This window comes from Pseudonaja textilis, chromosome 1, assembly GCF_049901715.1.
Source record: "Pseudonaja textilis isolate UNSWEBS1 chromosome 1, rPseTex1.2, whole genome shotgun sequence".
Classification (NCBI taxonomy): Eukaryota; Metazoa; Chordata; class Lepidosauria; order Squamata; family Elapidae; genus Pseudonaja; species Pseudonaja textilis.
Window position 1 is genome coordinate 178,333,618 of NC_141990.1, and position 22,332 is coordinate 178,355,949.

General features: G+C 36.7%; 1 protein-coding gene across 1 annotated transcript in view; it reads right to left on the reverse strand.

The window, feature by feature from the left end:
* Positions 1-22,332, reverse strand: part of COL3A1 (collagen type III alpha 1 chain) — a 75,506-nt gene that overhangs the window by 52,221 nt on the left and 953 nt on the right. The gene's annotated exons all lie outside the window — the stretch shown is intronic.

Sequence of the window (22,332 nt, forward strand, 5' to 3'; positions counted from 1 at the left end):
CCTTCACACTCCACACATTGAACTGAAAACCCGCAACACTGCACCAACACTGCACTATACAGTAGAATTCAAAACAGCTACTGCCCTGGGATAGAAGCTGTTTTTCAGCTGATTTGTGCTTGTTTTTATTATTCTGTACCATCTGCCAGAAGGTAATAGTTCAAAAAAAAAAGGGTTCCCAGGATGAGATGGATCTTTGAGAATATTTTGAACTTTCTTAAGGCAGCGGGAGCTATAAAGCTCTTCCAAAAAGGGGAGAGGGCAATCGATGATCTTCTGGGCAAAGACATTAACCCTCTGGAGTGCTTTCCTATCTGCCACTGTGCAACTGGCAAACCATACAGAGGTGCAGTAAGTTAAGATAGATGATATGTGATAGATAGATGATAGATAGGGGATTGATAGATAAGTAGATAGATGGATTTCACTTGTCAAGGGTAGAAAGAGTGACAGTATCTGAAAACCAGGAAGCATGAGTACATCTCATCATCAAGAAACTATCCTATTGCAATCTTTTGCTCCTTCACATCTTTAGAAAAAGTTATCAATGAAATCTATTCCCCCTATAAATATATTTAGGAATATATTTATTCTTCTAATGGCATTTATTCTTCTGAAAAAGAATAGAACATTCTATTCTGAGCACCTTTGGTAAAAAATCTGGGTTTTTGGGCTCCAGATCTATTATGATTGTTATTTCTGTATTGTAGTATATTAAGCCCATCTCATTATGCTCTCTTACTCAGTCCTTATGTATGATGGAGAAAGTAATATGGTCTGTGCTTTCAAAGCATACTATAAATGAACTCTGCTGTGGTCTTGGAATCATACTTTATCAACAATCAAATACAGAGTAATTTTTCTGCCTTATTTATGTATTCATTTGCTGGATATGCTACTCCAATCTATATAATCTATGATTCTGAGTGGCCGATAAAATCTTGTTCAAATTAGTTACAATGCGCTTCACACAAAAGGAATAATCAATGGCCAAAAATTGTAGTATTAGTGTGTGTGTGTGTGTGTGTGTGTGTGTGTGTGTGCATGCTCTTTGCAGTAATTCTAATTCCGCTCACCCTTTCCCCCACAAAAAGATATTTGGAATAGCCAAGTTCTAATGTGAATATCAATAAAAAATTTGTGAATATCAATAGGGAGGGAGCCTGTCTACTTTGATGGTATAAGTGGAGTTGGTTAGGATGCTCCTCCCCCAAAATGAAATCCATCTGAGAAGGTTGATCACAACAGATGAACTTCCTCAGGAAGAAACCAGATGGAAATTCATCATTTTGTGATAGCTATTTCATTCATTCATTCATTCATTCATTCATTCATTCATTCATTCAATCAATTTCTATAGCTGCCCAACTCAAGAATGTGACTCTGGGTAGCTTACAATTCTAAAATTATAAAACAATTTAAAAACATGAAAACCATAAAAACATCTACAAAAAAAAAAAACACCACCATTATCTGAGGTGCATTGCAGTGGGTACCTCATCACATGCTTTGCTGGGAAGATCAAATATAAAAAAAATATACAAAAAGATGTCTGAAATATTACAGATAAAAATCAAAATAGTTTTGCCTGAGCAAATCTATAAATACTGGCCCACATGCATATATAGAGATTTTAACGCTATTACTTTAATACCTTTATACAGAAATGGTAGACTAATGTTGTGTGTGAACCTTCAGGAAAGACTCGAGGCTTTCAGCTCAACCATCTTGACACAAATCATTTTAGTCATTTCCACATTGTTAAAAATGTAATAAGAGGGCATGATGCCTCTGTGTTTAAAGATGCTGAGCTTGAGATAATAAAATGTCTTAATATTGAAATGCAGATGTTCACTGAGTATGAAAGTAGTATAAAATATATATTCTTAGATTAACATATAATTATATTTATATCCAATGTTTGCCCTTTATTGTCACTATAGTTTAACACAGTTAATACATACAAGGTCCAATATTTATATTTAACTTATTCCAAACAATTTAATTATCTTTAAAATAAGAACAACAGATTGATTATGTTTTCTTTGAGCAGCAAGGGAGAACTAAGAAATTTATGATTAAATCCTACTATAGTCCAAGTTATCTGGCAGACAGGATGTTGAACTTGAACACTTGACCCCAATCAAGTAATGATTAAAATCATCTTTCCTAACTTCCATTTCTTATTTGTAAAAAGGAATGAGAGAGAAGAAATAGGAGAGAAGAAAAATAAAGAACAGCAAAGCTAAGCTATGAGAAGGACCCTCTGTTGATGCAGCTCAAAACTACATTGGCTCCCAAGTTACTGGAACTCAGTAGATAGAATTTTAATATAAACAGATGCAACTTGCTTCATTTAAAAGGGACATGGAAATAAGGAATACTTCCTAAATATTTATTTAAAAATAGGTTTAACATAAGTAGCATCCTCCCAAATAAGTTAAGTCTTTTGGTCATACAGATATTGCCATTAATGTTACCAGGCTTGGCCTATATAAAATCCAGACAACTGACAGATGACGGCAGTAGATACATAAACTTTAATTCTAGTGGCTATTAGACTTACATAGAGCCTAGATATAAAAGCTTTAGGAATTTTGCAGTAAGACACTCCTGGAAGAATCAGTTCTTCAGAATCAGAGAATATATTTATTTCTGTAAACTTAAAAAAAAGTTAAATAAAAATTATCCTTATTGAAAAAGAAGGAATCCAATAATGTTTCATGTCATTCTCTTACTGCCCAGGCAGTGGCACTATTGACTAGATAGAAAATAACATTGTAGAAACATCTGGTTGTAATAACTTACAGCTTTGCTTCAAACTCGCTGGATATTGTTAAATTAGTTAAGAACTAAACTGGAAGTGCTGACCTAGAAATCTTTGAAACTTTTGGAAAAAGTAAAATATTGAGTACTTTTTTCCAGGAGAATCTTCCATGTTGGTTTTTTTGCCAACTGAAAAAAACCCCTGCTAGATTAAAATGTGCATCTTTGTCTTGATTCAGTATAATGTAGTGGCCTGTCTATTGTATATCTACAGTTCTTTACTGGGTACAACTAAGCTAACAATGTTTTTAAAACAATGGGTAGTCAATCCTGCAACCTAGTTTCCTGTTTCTGTTTCCAGACTGCAAGGATGAAAGAAGGACATTACAATTAAAGAACGGCTTATTTTGTTTTTTGTTGTAAGAAGAGGATAGTGACTTCAAAGTGTTTTCATATAAGAGGAAAGTACTTTGTATTTAATGACTGCTTTATTATGTAATCATAAAAGAAGGATTAAATCAGAGGCTGATAAATTCTGTAAGAAATGGCTGTGGGTTCAGAAATCTGGAAATTCTTCAGATTGTAAAGATGAACCATGAGAGATGAAGGACTCTTCTCATTAACTATTAATTTCCCTTCTCATTAACCATGTTGGTGGGCTTCTAGAAGTTGTAGATCATCAACATCTGGATGGCCATCTAAGCTTTCTATTTGAGGCTGATTTAGTAATTCCCAGAGACACTGAAGGAAGGAATCAGGAGCCTAACTGGTGAAGGGTTCTTCCTGTCAGCTTGATTTATCAACCATGATTATTGCACGGTATAAGGAAAAGGACAGCCCCCAGGCATTTGGCTAGGGTGAGTGAGAGAACAGATAATAAAATGTATATTATCTTTGTGAAATTCCATCCTTTTCACACTTGTATCACCATATCATACAAAAATGTGGGTGGGGGGGGGAGGACCTACATCATGTCATGCCACACATTTGGTCATTTTTGCATCATCATAGGTTGTACAAGTCACCTAGGGAGGGAAATATAAATATCAGCAAAACAAATAAAAAGCCATTGTCCACAAACCAATATAGAACCTGCTATATTTATACTCATTTATCTAATAATTTCCAGTTTGGGAGCTGGAATGGGGCCTTTGTGTGCTCTAACTTGGAAATTTTGGGGAAATCAAGGATGGATAACTTTATTCCTGGCACACTGTGTATCACCCAAGTTATTGTATATAATTTTCTTTTTAAATAATGATGGGAATTGCTTGCCAGCTTTTGTATAAATAAATTATATGTTATTGAACATCTGGAAGACATTTCACAAAACATAAAGAAGCAGAAGGGTTTTTGTTTTTTATTTTTAGTATCAGAAGAATTTTTAGCATATTAAAATTGTATTTCCTAAGTTTTCAGAATTTAATGACAGTTTTCTTCAGGGAAGACTTGCTGTCCTTACATCAAACCAAAGAAAATCAGAACTGAAGTATGCTTTCCTGCCTGATGAATAATGTTTGATATAGTGCCAACACTTTTATGAATGCCACTAAAGGAACTTTACAGTGTGACAAAATATTTATAGCGTGACAGGGCGATGTTTGTTTTTGAAAAACCACATTTTAGCTTGGTCATTAATGCAACAAAGTTCCTAAGAAACAAAAGGAAGAGAGAAAGTTATATTTTTTCTTACAAGGATGTTGTTAAATATTAGATTTAACTTCTTCAAAACTTCTGCTTTAGATTTCTCCTTTCAAAAACAGCAAATTAGAGATGCCCAATTAGATCATTTCCCTATTGTGAAATGGGTTAAGTGTCAACCTTACCAGTAAATCTGACAAGAAACACAACCAGATAAATTAGTTCTACTTTATTGTAGGGCTACATGAACAGAATTTTACAAGTCTAAAATCAAATTCTCCTGCCATCATTTTTACATCCCATGAACATTGGGAGGGGTCCTTCTGAGCCTCTTGCTTTTTCCATTGCGCAGCTGTGGGCTATAGTGTTTCTTATCTGACCATTTCCTAGGCAGCATCTCTTCACTCTGTCTCCCAATTTTCCGCCCCAAACCATCCGATCAATCTAGAGAGAAGTGACTGGAGCAAAATCAATTGGACAATTTCATCCAGAGAAATCACACATCTGCTTTACATTCCTCTATCTGAAGCCTTGTCCAGTTCACTCTAGTTTAAGGATTAAAACCCCTAAGATGGAAAATCAGACTCTGGAAGCTTCCCATTAAAAGCAAATCCAGGGAGTTTCTAGGGAGCAACCAAAGGGGCCGACAGGCTCCTTACCTATAAGGGGATTTCCATTTAAGGTACTGCAATGACTCCTAGATTTGCTTATGTCTGTTAGGAAGTTAGAGTACCTACTAGCTGCTGGGCATTGCAGAAACAAGATGATTGAAGAAATGAGTAGCAACAACTATAATATCAGAAGGAAGGAGCAGGCAAATGAAGGACTTATGAAGCATGAAACTAATAAGAACAGATACTAGATTTGATCTTAGCCAAAAGCCAATTTTGTATTAAGTCTTGGAATGTTACATATTGATCACTAGAATCTCCTTCAATGTTTTGCCTTTTGGAAGGAAAAATGGAAGTGATTTGGGTGAATGCTGGAGGAAAAATATACTGCCTCATAAAACACTTATAAAACAGTAGCTAGACAGAATTCTGGGTGGAGTGGAAGGTGCTGGTAGTCCCCTCTAAAGGCTAAAGGCTCGGAGATGTTCAAGTGTTCTCTGGTTGAACTTGTCTGTCTGGTATGAGGTGGGAAATACATGTTAAAAGTTCCCCACTCAAGGTAATACCATCCACAGTTGAGACTTCTCAGTGATGCCTTTTTGTAAAATAGTTTGTCCACTGATATTTGAACCACCCAACTTTTTCTTGGTTTCCAAGAAATCATAAAGCTACAGCTTTCTAGGAAAGCATTTGGGGACAATGAAGATTAGGAGGTCTTGAAACAAGGGCTGTGAGTTTTAGTATGTGTTTTGTTGCTTGTTGTAGTCAGGGCTATTTGGAACTGAGTGGCATAGAAGCTTAAATAAGTAAGTATGTTTTCTTTGGCAAACACCAAAATGTTATTTTATGTACCATATGTGAGGTAGGAGGACTTGTAAATGAGCAGAATTGTGTGGACAGAGGGAGCTATAGTTTGGGGATATCTGGAAACTATCTCAAGTTTGCCAATGAATTTATGTCAGTTGCCACTGAATCTTGAAGAGGTTTATGTGTGTATTATTAATGGTGAGATTTTTAATGTATGAAGCTAAATGACCAGATTAAAAATATATATTTCTTGCTGCTTAAGACCTCTGTTAGTTATTATGGCAATGTTTACAAGCATAGCTAATGCATTTGTTCCATAATAAGAGTCAAAATAGAGCAGTGCATACTCTCAAAATGAACTCACTGAGTTGCTGAGCCAAAATACAGAATGTTTTCCATTTGGGGGCAATTACTTAAGTGCTCAGTTCAGGAAACTGGAAACATTTTTTTTCATGCTGACTTCGGAGGAGACATGAAGAGGTATTATCCCAAAAAGACGACAAATAGGTGCCTCTTTACCATTCTATAGGTAACTTACTCATGATGGGATTTTTCATCCTTCTGAGCTGCCAACAGATAAGTAGATAGCTAGCAAATGAGAAATTTTAGACACAAAGAAAGAATTCAGCAAATTGCAGTAGCTGTCAGAAATCAGGCAAGAAGTTATTCTCATCTTACTGAACTTAACTGATAAACATTGACTAGGCAATGTGGAGTTTCTTTTGGCACGCACCAGACGCTCTCCTGTCTGGTTTCTATTTGTATTTCCTAGAATCTTTTAGTTTTTTAAAAAGGTAGAAAAACTAGTCCTTCCAAAGTGAACCACAAGTTCTAGTATTATTTAGGAACTGTAGCTAACACCTTGCTTGGTTGTAGAACCTTTTTGGAAAAGTGAAGACAGCATAACAAAACAAGGCAGAATGGAAGTCAGGGTATCACGTCACAATTTTGCTTTCTGCTAAATAGAAATTTTATGGCTGGCCCATCACTTTAACTGTGGTAGTGAATATGAAAAAGAGGAGGGAGAATACATGGATTAATATTATTCCCCATGCATGGACTGTATGTTGACAGAACCCCCTGGCATCCAGAAAGAGAGGAGCAAAGATCAAACAGATGCTGCAATGTTGCAGTGTTAATTCTGCCTGATATACTTGTGTAAGTCATCCTTTGATCCTCAGGGTTGAATTCTGGGGTCAGATTAACAGAGTTGGAAGGGACCTTGTAGGTTATCTAGTCACCCAAGCAGGAGACACTACACCATTTCTGACAAATCTTAATGTCCTTCCTTAGACATTTACAAATTCCCATATCTCATGTTTTTTTTAATAGATTGATACTATCATGTCTAAGGCTAGTGACATCAGGTGAGTGGGAAGAACAATCAGGAATTAATTTTACCTTATAACTTTATTGAATTATTATCTCTTTCCCTCATTGCCAAGATGGAGCATGATTTGTCAGAAATGCATGAAATCTAATTAATGAAGCAAAAATCTCTAATGATTAAATCACAAATTTTAAATCTTTTTTTTTAAACGATCTGATTAAACACTAATGGCATAGCAGCCCCAAAACTTTCAGTGGTCATTTTTGCCAGAATGTAGGCACAAGTTTAGAATAGTAGGCAAATATCCCATCTGCAAAGCCCCTACACAGCCTGATGTTGATTAGATTAATCAATATTCTTATTGATTAATAAGTGTGTGAAAGTCAATGGTCAATCAACGTGTGAAAGTAGAGTCAATGCTTATTTAGGACCTGTTTCAAATGTTTGATTTTGGACTGCTCTGTTAATATAATTAGTAGATTGACCAAAATGAGATGTATAATATCTCATCTTAACTATATGGATTATACACAGACATAAACATACATATGTATGGGTGAAGGTATATATTTATGTGAGCATATACGATGTGTATATGTGTGTTATGTATGTGTTTGCATAGATATATAATTTCTCTTGAGAGTGGGTAATTTTATTTTTAATATGGGCCAGTGTGCTCACAGTAAAAAAAAAATGACAATTAAGTTCCCTTCCCTTCCCTTCCCTTCCCTTCCCTTCCCTTCCCCTCTCTTCTCATCATCTCTCCTTTCCTTTCCTTTCCTTTCCTTTCCTTTCCTTTCCTTTCCTTTCCTTTCCTTTCCTTTCCTTTCCTTTCCTTACCTTTCCCAATCCTACCCTACCCTATCCTATCCCATCCCATCCCATCCCATCCTATCCTACCCTACCCTACCTTACCTTATTTTACACAATTAATAGATAGCTAAAAATAGATCACACAATAATGATAACTAGTAATTTAGATAAGAATTGCAAAGACTCCTAGTCCGAATGCCTCTAAGATACACCCAAATCACAACATAGTTGCTGGAAGTCAGGCAGCATGGAAATATGATAAAGAAAAAATTAATTAAATATTATAAACTAGTGACAATGGGACCAATAGTAGATCTTGCCCTCATGGGCATTGCATATAGAATATGATTGGCAGCTGCAACATACAGGAGGTTGGACCAACTAGCCTTTGATTTGACCCAAAAGGCTGTTTTTATATTCCTGATTAGATGCATGTCAGTTTAGTAAGGTTTGCTGAGATTAATGTTCCATACTCCTAGAGAAATCTGTAGAGGATAGAACCTGGGAGCTTAATGGGGTTTAGTTTGAAATTCTATCTTTGTTTACTGAGAAGGAAATCTCATCATATAGGTGTCACTGTAGGGTGTCGACAAGATTTCTAATAAAGCATTTTACATCTCAGAGATTTTTACTGGCATTTTCCCCACAGCTGTACATCATTCTTTCCATTATGGCCTAACCCACTATGCTTCCATACCAGAGTTCAAACAAATCCTGGCACTTGGATTTCTGCCTAACACTTGGATAAACATGTTCAACTGGAAATTCTGTTGATTTCAGTGAAATTTACTTCTGTGTGGAGAGTAATGGCAAGGGCCATAGCCCCTCCCCCAGCCCTCAAGCATGGTTGACTGAAATATTCTGATTCTGATTTATCATACGTCATCTATCAATATAAGAACAACACAGTCATGATGCAGAAACTATTTGTTTTATTTTATTAGTAAAAAGGAAAGCATTTTTATCTAGCACTAACTGGCCACAATGATAAAGAAGAACAAATACATTAAATAATTCAATTATTTTAAGAAATACTTTCTGCTGGCCAATATGTAAAAATGAAAGTAATAAACAGTTTAATCTTAAGACTAAATTGGTTCTTCACATATTTTAGTTAATGGGCATTATTCCAAATTCATTTTAAACATAAATAAGATTAGATCCTTCTTGTTTTGGGAAAAATTCATTAAGTATTTGTACCAAAAACTTGCAAATCACAAATGATACTTTCAGTAACATATGTCTAAAAAAAGTTTCTCTGCTATGCAGCTCTGTGCTTGATTTATTATTTAGACTGAATATGAGTGACAGAAATTTTCTAGTAGGCTGCTCACAGAATTATATTCTTTTGACTCTCATATTGCTTAGCTTCATGCTTGTAAAAGCAAATGAAATAACTGGTGCTTACAAAAAGTTTGAAAGGCTAATGACATAAAAAAGAAATTTCTCTTTTATGGGAAAGAAACAAAAAGGTGACCCTAGGCTTTTATCCAAAAGGGTATTTAACAACAACATGCATTTTATAGTGATTATAGTGGTGCCCAAGGTCCAACAAAGCTGTCTGAGAACATAAGAGCATGCAGAACTACTCAAATTTTCTATGGTTAAAGTTCAAGTCAGGGGACACTCCACTCCAAAAAAGAAGAACACGTTTCATTGTTTTCTACTTCTCCCCAGCTTCATCTGTCAAAATGTCCTGTCATTGGAACAGCCTTTCAGGAAAGGCAGGCCAGAAGATTGAGGTGGGACAAATCTGTGATTTGAGAGATATAATCTCTGTCTTCAAATCAGTTACTCTGATGAAGCTTAGACCTTCGCAAGTACAAAGTCAAGTCCTTCTACTCTTATGGTTTAAGTCAAGGAAATGTATCATTGCAAATAACATTTCTCGGCTTTCCCCCAGCACTTCAAGCAACTGCAACAAACATTGAAGGGGAGTGATGTGGGGGTAAATGTGGATTATTTCCTAACTAATGTGTTTCTGAAGTGCAACTAAGGAAGGATCTTTCCAGATGAACAGGAGCCTACTTCTGTAAGCAATGGTTCTCTTCTGCTGGAGAAACAAGCATGGCCAATAGAACACATTCATAGCCTGCTATGGCAGTGCAAAACTGGCATTTATATGCATTTCCAATATGTGAATGTCGCTTGAATCATCAATCTATGATGACTGGGACCTGAAGATTCTGATGAATTCTATTGTCTAGAATAAATAGACTCTATTTCAGCACTCTGAGCTTCCAGCCCAATGCTTATTAACTTGTAATTAATCTTGATGGACTCAAGTAGATGCCCTCACACAACTATGAATTTATGAATGTCAAGATGGCAATCATCATTATTTTCTACACTAAGAAAGCAGGAACACATGCCTTTCAGTTGACATATGATTGAAAATTTGACAAATTGATTGGACAGATTACCAGATGACTATACATTAAGCCAAATTATCATTTTCTACTTGCCTCCATTTTTAAGGTTGAGGAAAGCTACAGAAACATTACTAGAACACTGCATCAAAGAAGCAGATTTGTAAAAATTAGAAATAAAAGGAGCAATGCTAGGTAGAGCAACTTTTTAGTGAAATGCACATAAATCAAGATTAAGATTCACAAGTGCATTCAACATTGCTTCAGTATTGATGGAGTTCCTTTAGAAAACAAGTTGAGACATAAGAACAATTCAGAATTACTTTAAAAGGTAATAATATTATGCAATTCAGTATAGGTGACTTGATTTGATTTGTGATCGAACCATTTGTAGTTACAACTCCCTCCCCTGTGGTTGTTTACAACTAAACATAACCCTAACTCTAACCCCCCACCTATCTCATTGGATCCCCACAGGTCTTGGCCTATTTCCCATCCAGTCCCTCAGCCACATAAGGGAGCCTAAATTTGGTCAGCACCATTGCTACCATTGCAGATGCTATGGTGGGCAAAAGGCTTCCTTGGGTGACTCAATAGCTGGGTGGGAAGAAAGCCAAGGATGAAGGGGACCACAAGGGGCAGGAAAAAGATCATGGGGGTGCCTCAGGGATTAGAGAAAGGCTCGGGAGGTCCAGGACATTCATTTAATCGCCACTTCAGGGAAAGCAGAGGGTAAGGGGACAAGCAAAGCTGTCTCACTTAATCACCATCATCACATGCAATTGTAAAAGATAGGTTCCTAACCCATATTTTGATCACTGAATGCCAAATCTAGGAACAAGTGTACAAGAAAGCTCTACCTTACATTTGTGCCTGGAAATTTCCCAGGAATAACTTATGATCATTGCTCGAACCAAAATCTTAGATTAAATGAGATTGTATTTAGTGCAGTGTTTTTGTGGTTTGCATTGCATGCTGGCTGGCAGCCCATGTGATGAAAAACATTCCTTCTTCATCCTGAGTAATGTCTAAATCTTTTAGGGGGATGCTCCAGAAATATACTTGGGGAAATTTTCTCAAAAGTACAGAGTAAAGAAGGATTGGAAGAAAGTGGCTGATGTAATGTGGGATATATCTTTCCAATCTTAATCAATGTATGTCTTTCCAATTTGAGGCTCTAGGAACTCAAATCTGAAGACTCAAGTAAGAAATATGACCTACTTGATGTCTGGTTTGGCCAGATATATTTTCCAGTCAGCAGGAAAAACTATGGGAAAAATAGAGTAGAGTAGGGGAATTGTATTTTTCTCTGCCAAGAAGAACAAAACTTACACATTTTTATGGAATTGAGTTTTATGGAGCTGTTTTACTTTGTTCAATATGATCTATCACCTCCATCTCTATATCTTCAGATAAGAAAGAAATTCATTTCTGGTCTATCTCTAAATTCTGGCTAATTTATAAATGATCCTAATGATTCCAAAGCTTATAAGTCAGTGAAAAAACTCAGGTAACCATTTCTGGTATACAATAAAGCAATCTAGCAATCTAAAATTATTGATTACAAAATAAAATGAAGGATATAAACATATTCTGATCTTGGACACATTCGCTGACCCATAAACCTTCACATATTTACTATGGTATCCATTAATGGAGAAGTAGGTGAAAGTGAATGCTGTGAGGAAAGCAGGATTAGAATGTAAATTGATGACCAATAAGGAAAAAGCTACTTTATATGAACTAGCTGTCAGTAATCTCAAAACTACACTCCTATCATGTTCCTTAGGGCTGTGCAAAGTATTGAAGAAAAGTATTTTGCAAAATATATTAGGGGAGTGAAAGATCACTTTTCAAAGCATTAAAATAGCACCATCCTTTTGAGGGATTGTAGGGCTGTTTTGAAGATTGGTCTCAGCTGCCTGGCCTATGCATGAATGCACAATGTCTCAACTTGGCTTCTGGTCCGAGTGAAAATGTTGCAGATCTATTTGCCCTCACCATCCAGTATTTTTATCTCCAAGTGAGAGTCCTTTATTCAGATCCCAGACTACCTCCTTCTAAAACTGGAAATGGCAGGAGTTGAACCTGGAATCTTCTGTGCACAGACATTCTGCTATGCTAATCTATGATGCTTCCCTGAAAGATGATGCATTTTTTAATTCTCCACATTAGCACCACCATACCTTGACTTCTGATAGTACTAGCTGGGAAAATAATCCAAACAATTTTCTTAATAATTTCTCCATGACATTCAACGCTGTTAAAGATTACACATTAGTTTGTTCACTGTCCACTTATGTTTTACCCTAAACTACATGCCCTAACAAGGACATCAAAGAAACCATATAGAATCCATTTAATATATCTTGGCACTTCAAGACTTCCACAAGTAAATGGATCAAATGTTGCACTGAAATCTTTTGCATTGCCAAAACTATCCATATACGGACTTGTTCCTTAAGTTTTCTTTTCATAGTCAAGAACCTACACATTCTAAACAATTTCTCTTAAGAAATGAACAATCATAGTTCATGCCTTCTCAACATCCTGAATCAGCCTTCTCTGTTGGTTGTTGGGATTGGTCTTCAGTTGATCAAGAACAGGGGTGGGATTCTACTGGTTTGGACTGGTTCTATAGATCTGGTTGTTATGATTCTGCACAGTTTGGAGAACCAGCAAATTGTGCACCTGGCTGGCCCTGCCACTCTCTGCCCACCCCTCCCCTCCCTGCACAGTCAGTCCTTATCGCACATGTGCAACATTGTGCATGTGCCTGACATCACTGACTTCTGATAAGGTATTTCTTTTTTTCCCTTCCTGACAATCAGCTGTTCCTATGATCAGCTGTGTTGGGATTTCCCTCACTTACTTACTGCTTCACCCAGGAGGCTTCCCTGAGGTCCAGGAAGGCAAAAAAATGGAGGGGGGGCACAGCACCCCGTCCCCTCCATTTTTTTTGCCTTCCTGGACCCCAAGGAAGCTTTCTTGGAGAAAAAATGCACCCCCCCCAGGAGGCTTCCCTGAGGCCCAGAAGGCCCCAAAACATGGGGGTGCTGCGTGCCCCGCTGTGCTCCATGTTTTTCCTTCCTGAGCCACAGGTAAGCTTTCTGGGAGCAAAAATGCCCCCCAGGAGTCTTCCCTGAGACCCAGAAGGCCCCCAAAATGTGGTGGGTGCAGGGTTGCCAGATCGCAGTTTGGCTCTGTGGCAAAACTCAAGTCAAAATACGGCCAAATTCGGCCAAATTATTTTTTGCTCATGGTGACGCGCATGCACGAGGGAAGGAGAGTGCCAGAGGACGCCCTTGTCCTCCTTTTGCTCATGGTTATGCGCATGTGCGAGGGAAGGAGAGCTCAGGATGGGTGGGGAAGCTGAGGGGCGTGGTGTTGGAACGAGCCGTAATAGGAATGGGTGTGGTGTTGATGGAGGAGGAGCTGCCCCTGCTCAGGTCACAGGCTGGAAGGGGGTGTGGCTGGGCACCAAGGCCCAAAGGGGTGTGTGACGGGAGTTGAGAGGAAGCGGGCGTGTCGGAGAACTAAGAGGACACGCTTGTCCTCCTTTTGCTCATGGTGACGCGCATGCGCGAGGGAAGGAGAGCAGCTGGGTTGCCATCTGGCCGATTTCACAGCCAAGCAACTTTCGTACGGCCAAATTTCCAGCCAAATAAATTTGGGTGGAGACATCATTTTTTTCATGGCTAAGCAGATAGAAATACGGCCAGATTTCTTGAATTTGGCCAGAAAAATGGCCAGATGGCAACCCTGGGTGGGTGGGTTGCTGCTAAAAAAGAATAAGAAGCCACGCCCACCCAGCCACACCAACAGAACCGGTTGTTACAAAATTTGAATTCCACCCCTGATCAAGAACTCTTTATGATCACTTGCAACTTGGTAATATAAAGATAAAAGATATAGAAAAGTGTATGTACTAATAACACAAATCTAAACAAAAAGTTTAGCTACATAAAATATCATTTTCTATTGAGTTTGGGTTGTATTTTAATGTGATATGGTAATAAATTGTTTTGACATTCAGCACATAAACATGGAAGTAATGGAAATATTCAGGAAAAGAAGGGGCCCAGTGTTCCTAGAACTATACTATATATATTTTTTGTTCTGGAGATAATGTTTTGATTTTCCTTCCCTTGCAAAGTTTCCCTCCATTTTGGATGCTATTTGAGCCTGATGAGACACCGTTTAATCAGTTCCATGCTATAACCTGCTGGGCAGGGCATAAGATCATCCATGTGGAGGGCCAAAAGAATCAAGGTAACAGCTGTGATCCTTTTGATGCTTTGTATTGTTTGCTTTCTTTTCTTTCTTTTTCATATTGTCTGACAATGGCTGTGACTGTGTAACCCAAACCTAGCTGCTTTTTACCTGCACGTTTTCAAGGGGTGTGGCTTATATAATATAATAGCAAGAACATGTATCTGTAAAGGCTTGTAGTCTTCTAGTAGGATGGCAAGACACTATCTGTTTATATAGGCAACACTTTACTCACCTAAGGAGAAAATAATGAGGCATTATTGTTTGTCTGTATGTGTGAGTGCCTTTGAATCATTGATGATTCTATAGGGACTTGTGCCTATAGTTTTCTTGTCAAACAGTTCAGAAGTGGTTTGCTCTTGCATACTTCCCAAGCTGAGGAAACGAGGGACTGCCCCAAAGGTCACCCAGGGGCTTTGCGTCTGAGACAGGGCTAGAACTCACAGTCTCCTGGTTTTTAGCCTGGTGCCTTAACCACTACACCAACTGTCTCTCTGTTAGATTTACTCAAACAATATTATAGCGCTCACTCCACATGAAATCTTGGAAAATGGAATCAGCTTGTTAGCTAATATGAAAGGCATCTCCTTCGTTGTGTTTCAAGAAATGCAGCCAAAATCCCCATTGGTTGATGCATACCCAAAATAAATCTTACAAGGGACTCTTGTTGAAAGAAATGTTTCATGTTTTCCATTGTCATCCTAATATGAAACAGGCAAAGTTTACAAAAGGAAACTGGAAAAGGGAGCCAACTTGATGTTAGCAATATACATGGGGCTAAATACAGCTTAAAAAAAAATCTGGAAAGAATTATGACATGTAAACAATTGACCTTACTTCTTTTTTTTTTTAAAGCTAGAATTAGGATGCAGAAGATGTGAGATTTATTTACAGAGACAGTGACAGTACTGGCATGTAGAATACGTGTTTAAAACAAAATAAACTTTTTATTAGCAGAGACAAATAAATGAATTTCATTATGAGATTATATCTGTCTTTGTTCAGTTTCTGGTAAACTGTAGTTTTTATTATAACAGAAGAAGGAAACAAATACAAAAGTACAAATAATAATAATAATAATAATAATAATAATAATAATAATAATAATAATAATAATAATATTCACATTGCACAAGTTGCATCACGCAGTCCTAAACACTTGGGAAGTGTTCGACTAGTGATTTGTGATACGAAACCCAGCATGGTTATCTCGTCTGCTGTATATACTGTCATTTTTGTGTACAATAATTAATTCAAATTTAATTTCATATTTCATATTCAGGATTTATCTGGTTCACCCACTTTTAGGGGAAGGGTCAAATGTGGAAGAAATGCTAGTTCAAAAGCCCTTCTTAATTTTATCATGATCTTTTACAATAGCCAAGCTTGCAACATTTTTGCAAAAACTAATGAATCATCCAACCTTCTTGGAACAATTGCTTAATAATGGCAATGAAATGTGACAAGTAAGGCAGGTCTAATTAAAAGAAATGACTGTCTGTCTGTCTGTCTGTCTGTCTAGAATTGATTTCCCATAGATATGGAAAAAACTATGCTCTAAGAAAGAGGCCTGGTTCATCACGCTTTTAGAATGAGTGTACAAAATGGCAGCCTCAAAGATTGTAAAAATAGGTCAAGAGATTTCATTACATAAAATAGCTATTCAAAGTCTCAAGTAAAATACATGCAAAAAAAATCTTTGAATTTATTATTAGCTGGATTGAAAAAGTAAAATAGGCCATTTAATAGGATCATGAGTGGATCAGTGATTGTTTCTTTCTACCCATATTGAACTATCATTTAATGATCATTATAGCCATTCACACAATCAATGTAAATAGTAGTCACACTCATTTGGAAATGAACTCAATTGATCATAGTGGGTTTTCCAAGGTTTGTTTACAAGAGAATGTATGGCTGCAAAGCCTAAATCCTTCCAGTTCTTCCCAGATCTCTCAGACAGAATGAAACTGCTCTGGATAAGCAATTGGAGAACCTAAGCCTTAAAAGGCCTTGTTATGGAACCATGTCATATAAATTTACCAGCGCCCTTCTCAGAGTCACTTAGTGACATTTTGGTCACAGATGGTTTCCATCATTCACATTGTTTTACTGCCTGCGCAAACCTGCCAACTCAAACTCAAGCAAGTTTGAGAAGTAAACTATATTTCACAGGGATCAAGAAGTCTAAAGCCAGGTTTGCAGCCTGAACAGCAATGCCTAAAGATCAATGTGTTATCCAGGTTGTGTTTCCAGAGATTCAAAATTTCGCAAAGATCTACTTGTAGCTATCTTAAAAAAAAATCCTAGCACCATCTGTTTAGAAGTATTTTCATCATTTTATTCCCACCTTGCAAAATGTGGTTGTGGGGCTCCTGACTTGTATCAGCATTGCAGAAGTTGCATGCCCTAACTTGGGTAATGAATATATAAACAATCTCAATAATTTTTCATGAAATGTGGTACTCTTCGAATGTCTTGTGACTACAACTTCCAGACTCTCTGCCATGGCCAAAGACCAACAAACCTGGAGACATTAAGTTGAGGGAAGCTGATCTAGATTAGAAGAAGAATCTTGACTGACCACAAAAGTGGGACTCATAAAAAATAACAACCCCAGACTGATTGTTTTCCATGTTCAGCATTAACCACGGAATTCAAATGGCAATGATTAAAGCTGACAGCATTTGGATTTCTTGGCAAATGGCATCAATTCAACATTGTTATAGTCAATTAAATAACACTGAGAAAAAGAAACATCATCTTAATTCCTTTCTCCCTGCAGTAAAGCAGGGTTTCTCCTCCCTCCCTCCTCATATCTGCAGTTCTTCTCCTTCCGGCAGGAAATCATTTGATGACTCGGTCTGAAGTCAAAGCACACACATGGAAAGTGCAGACAAGGCAGAAGTAACCATTTAGCTTTCATCAAACCACAATTCTCCTCAGGCTTATGGAACTGGCCTAATTTCAGTAACACCTACTCGCTTAAAGGATGTGGAGTTCTTAAAACTTAATTAAGATTTGAGCTTTCCTTAGTTCAAGGAGTTGCAAATGGAGCATCCTATGAAGTTTATACTTTACAACACTTTAAACAGGGTTGGATGGCCATGTTGGCAACTTTTTGAGAGCTAAAGAATGAACTCACTTAATGTTCCCAGACCAAAGTGAGAGGGAGTGAGATACAAATTGGGTGATCCAATTGGGGAAGGCCAGGATTCTCTTCCCCCACCCCAGAATAGACTTTAAGGATTTCTCTACCCAAACCAACCTTCACCAACTGGGTGAAGCCTATTTTATAACCCACATTATAGTTTTTACTGATTGCTTGTCTCAAAACACCCATCACCTTTTAGGATTTGCAATCAAAGAAGGCTGCAAATATAAGTCCAGGGCCTCCCAGTTGTCTATTCTTGACCCACAGAAAACCAGGATCCTAAAAGTGAAAGCATGTTGAGCCTTAATTGATGTGGAGATGAAGATGCCATATATCTGAATATTGTTCCTTTCTCTTGGCTTGATAAGTCAGCACATTTCACATTTATAATCTTTGTTTTATTTAATTTTGACTATTAAGAGTTAAACTGAGGTATAGTTTTAGCAAGGTTTTTCTCGAAAAAAAAAGCTGTGAATGACATCCAGAGAACTTTTATTAAAAACTTCTGAATACTTTGGAATGTAACATAAGCACATTTTACAAATTAGATTGACAGAGGCAACAACTATTTTAAGTGTAACATTGAAATGTAACATGGAAGCTGAAGCCAAAAAAAGTTTATATAGGCAAGGATCTTGTCTGAACAATGATATCCCAACTTATGAGTTAAAAAATGCTCTGCTAGAGGAATTCTACTTCAACTATCTTCTGGGAGTTCAAAAGCGTTGGGGCAAGTCTTACTTCTTTGCTAGAACTATTTCATAACATGGAATCTAGGTACGGAAGGATCATATTAAAATCATTCATTTTAGTCAATTGTTTGCTTTGAGAGGGGTATATCCATAACCTCATCCATATATCTGCAGAGATAGGACCCCATTTCTAGTTGCCACTACTATATGTTATAAGTAAAACTCTGATTATGTACTAAGCTATTTTAAACTATGGGTTGTTTATTTTAATTTCAATAAACTATGGTTTAAAGCAGTCGTGTCCAACCCATGGCCTTTGGGCCACATGCAGTCCTAGATAGTTAGAAATGTGGCTCCACAAGACCCCACCCCCCAATAAAGAATATGCTATTTATATACATTAATTATATTATATATTTTATATTTGGCCCAAGACAATACATCTTCACTCAATGTGGCCCAGGCAAATCAAAATGTTGGACATCACTGATTTAGAGGGAAATCTTCTACCCGCTTTGGGGTAGAATGGAATTAGCTGAACTCAAACAGTGAGGTATGAATTAGTCTTGTCAAAAGATTCTGTTATATAACCCATAATTCTATTTTGTGCCACATCTCTTCTGCTATTTACATGCATCCTGACTGGAAATTTTGGCTTGGCTTATCTCACAATCCACTAATTTCAAATTAATGTTCAAATGCCAGAAATGTGAGCAGTGTTTGCTTTATGCACAGTAAGCACAAAACATACACTGTAATTGGAAAACCAGAAGATCATTTTATATATTTTTTTCCTTTCACAAAAACCTCAGATGATAGTTGGGGGTGGAAATCTAAAGTTGATTCATACATTATCCACAGTTTGTGAGGCTGCTGTTTCAACATGGATGGATCCCAGTTTCAACATCTCAGTCAAAGAACTATGAGAAGAATGGGATGGAATCTGCTGTTTTTCACCCCAAAGAGAATGATATGCTTGGTTAATACCACAAGGTTATCAAATTTAAATATTACTCCTATACAGTGGGATTATTTGGAAGGACACAACAGTCAATAAATGGAGAAAAACACTTCTATTTTAATGTTAAAAGTTATTTTAACAGATTGTTTTCCTAAAGTCTGTACTTGTATTATGCTTCTACATGCATGGTATATTCCAGATCTGGCTGTCTCTCTTTTAGAAAAAACACACAAAAATGCTGGCATTACTCAAGCTGTCCATTCTGTCTAGAATGTTTTTTACATGAAAATACATCATTTTTGAAAGCAAAGCCTTTGTATATAATCTATTTCCAAACAGTTCATGTTTTCATTATACTGTACATGAAAACTTAGAAGTAAAACATGAAGAGGCAAGAGTACAACAAATCCCAGTGTCCATTAATCATGGCTACAGTCCAACAAATTAAATGTGGAAATCTTAAGTATTAATTTTGGTTAAGAGTTGCAGTGAGAGTTCCTCCGAATTCTTATGAGGTAGCAACAAAAACAAATTATAAAGTCATTTATTCATCAACTTAAGAAAGGCAGTGAGTACATTTGAGTAAAGACATTATGGATTTTTCTAATAATGGAAATGTTAATAATTTCTAGTAATATAAGATGAGGATCAGATGGTATGGCACTATCAATCATAGAGACAAAAAAATTAAATAGGAGCAAAAAAATGAAATAGACAGCCTTTCATTATCAAGCAGTGCTTCCTGGAGCTGAAATAAGGTTATGGAGTACTAAGAGAAGTACTTCATTTAAAAAAACATAAATTAATGCTCAGAGAAATGAATGAGGTTTGCAAGGAAGAAAGTTCCATGGCATATTACCATATTTTCTAATATTTACAACTAGGAATCAGAAAGAAAAGAAAGAAACCAAAACTTTGTTGTAAGATGAATTGCATCAGCATAGGTCCAGGGCAGAGAGAGGGGAGCTAATGGTTCTTCAAATGATGCTGTATTAACTAATTCACCCATGAGGCCCAACAAACATGGCCAATGAGGAGAAATTCTAGGCCACAAGTTCTGAACAGCCATAAGTTCTCTGATTTATGTATAGGACACCCAAACCGTCAGTGTACACTCCAATTACACACCTTGGCTTCAATGCTTAACCTAATAATTGTCATGCAAATCTGTCCTCATTCTCCTATTCTAGTTATTATAGCAAAGAAGGAAATCATGATTGAATTTTACGGTGTGATTATTTGATGCTCAGTGTATAATCATTAGCTTCTTTACCTGAATATTTTGGTATAATTTAACATTAATACTCTCCTTCCTTCCTCCCTCCCTCCTTCCTTCCCTCCCTCCTTTCTTATTTAAAGGTTACTTTCAGCCTATACAGAACAATTTACCACATCTAGAAAATATTAATTTCCAAGATGGTTACTGTTTTATTTCATCTATGGGTTATAGCTTGTTACAAACTGAATAATCTTTATTCTGGTAGGGAGGGAAGGAAGGAAGGAAGGAAGGAAGGAAGGAAGGAAGGAAGGAAGGAAGGAAGGAAGGAAGGAAGGAAGGAAGGAAGGAAAGAAAGAAGGAACTCATCCATAACACACCCATGACTATTGGTAAAAAGTTAAAAGGTAAAGACAAACGTAAGAGAGATTCTAGAACATTTTTGAAATTTCTTCTGTTTTAAAACAGTGTAGGTAAAGGTTAAGAGCAACCAAGAGATTGTGGGTTCTAATTTAGGCACCTTTGGCACAAAGCCAGCTGGCTGACTTTGGGCAGCCTAGTGGTAGGATTCAAATTTTTTTTACTATCGGTTCTGTGGGTGTGGCTTGGTGGGAGTGGCAGGGAAAGGATACTGTAAAATCTCCAGTCAGAGGTGGTATTTGCTGGTTCTCTGAACTACTCAAAATTTCCGCTACTGGTTCTCTAGGACTGGTCAGAACCTGCTGAGTACCACCTCTGAGCCAGTCACTTTCTTTCAACCTAGGAAGGAGGCCACGACAAACCACTTCTGATAATCCATGCCAAAAAAAATTGTAGGGACTTGTTCAAGCAGTCTCCAAAAATCTGACACATGTGAATGGAAATGGGGGTTAAGGGTATGGAGGGAAATATAAACCATTGCAGCATGCTGTATCATTTCTACATTTTTAAAAATCTGGTCAATGTTACAGGATTTTGTATTCTCTCTCTTTCTCTTTCTTTTTCTTCAATCTTACAGAGTCTAGCCAAATAATGATAACAGAAAGTATAACAGTAGAACAAAAATAGTATTTCTGAATAGATTTCTCTGTTATATCTACCTAAAATGCATGTTGCAACTAGAAACAAATACTACATCTGTTTGAATACACCAAATGCGTAGCCATAGATGCTTCATATCCTTTAAATCTGCTGGACATAAGCAATTAGATCCAGTGGAATGTGGAATAAACAAAATTTAGAAAATTTCTACAAGCAATTTCAGTATAGTTTATATCAACCATACAGAATCAATTATATAAAGCAACCTTAAAAAAAATGAGTGCCTTTTTTCTTTACTCACTAAATCAATTGTGATGAATGAATGAATGAATGAATAAGTTCATTTCTATAGTCCTTGCAGCTTATTTTTTAAAATATATAGAATATCCTTTTTTTATAGAATCATTTCTATGAAAAACTTTTCTATTAGATAAACTGATAAAGAAACATCTAATTTCAGATATACCTATCAATTACGTGAGTATATTTGGTTGGGGCAAATTACGATGTAAAGCTTGTTATTAGTTAATTGTATCAATCAAGTTGTGCATTCAAGATATAGATCACACAATGCAACAATTCTGTCAATTCAACACCGTGCACATCACCACCAAACAAACCAGGATCCAAAAACGTCCTTTATTAAAATGTCCTGAATCTTAATTGCCAAATGTGCTTGT